Genomic DNA, 730 nt, shown 5'->3' on the forward strand with positions numbered 1-730 from the left:
TATAAAACATCACTATCGTAAGTACAATCACCTAGTTAAAGTTTTTATACATAGCGATTACTGCAAACTCATTTACTAAAAATATAAGAAAATAGTATATAAAAATTATATCAAAGGAAACCTAATACTGAGAAACTACCATATGTTTATATTTCCTCTTTAAAGTTACAGCAGCCTGAGGCTTTACAAGATCATGAGGTAGTTCGTTTAACAGTCTGCACGTCTGAAACAAAGCAGACTGCTTCTCCACCTCCACCCTAACTGCCGGGAGATTGATCCTCACTCCCCGAGTACCGTACGAGTGTGAAGGCAGCAGTGGGGCATAATACTCGCTGAAAATGTCGGACTTTCTATAAAAAACATCATGAATAAACTTCAAAAGGAAATATTTGTATACATCATCAAATTTCATTAAATTTAACCTTTTGAACATGTCACTAGTTCTCATCAAAGGTATATTATTCTCGTCGTGCTTAACCTTTAGAATATTCCTTAGTATTTTATTGAGAGAGGTTTTAATGTTATGGAGGTTTATCTCAGGAACACCACCCCAAATGATAACATTTTGTATTATTATAGGGTACACCAAGGAGTAATACATGGTCATAAGAGCCGACTGAGGCACAAGTGAGGAAAGTGGATAAAAAACACCTTGAATTTTGCTTAATTTCCTAAAAACTTCAGCTGATTGCAGAGTAAAACTTAACTTATTATCAATAATGATGCTCAA

The sequence above is a fragment of the Palaemon carinicauda genome, chromosome 3 (assembly GCF_036898095.1).
Source record: "Palaemon carinicauda isolate YSFRI2023 chromosome 3, ASM3689809v2, whole genome shotgun sequence".
Taxonomy (NCBI): Eukaryota; Metazoa; Arthropoda; class Malacostraca; order Decapoda; family Palaemonidae; genus Palaemon; species Palaemon carinicauda.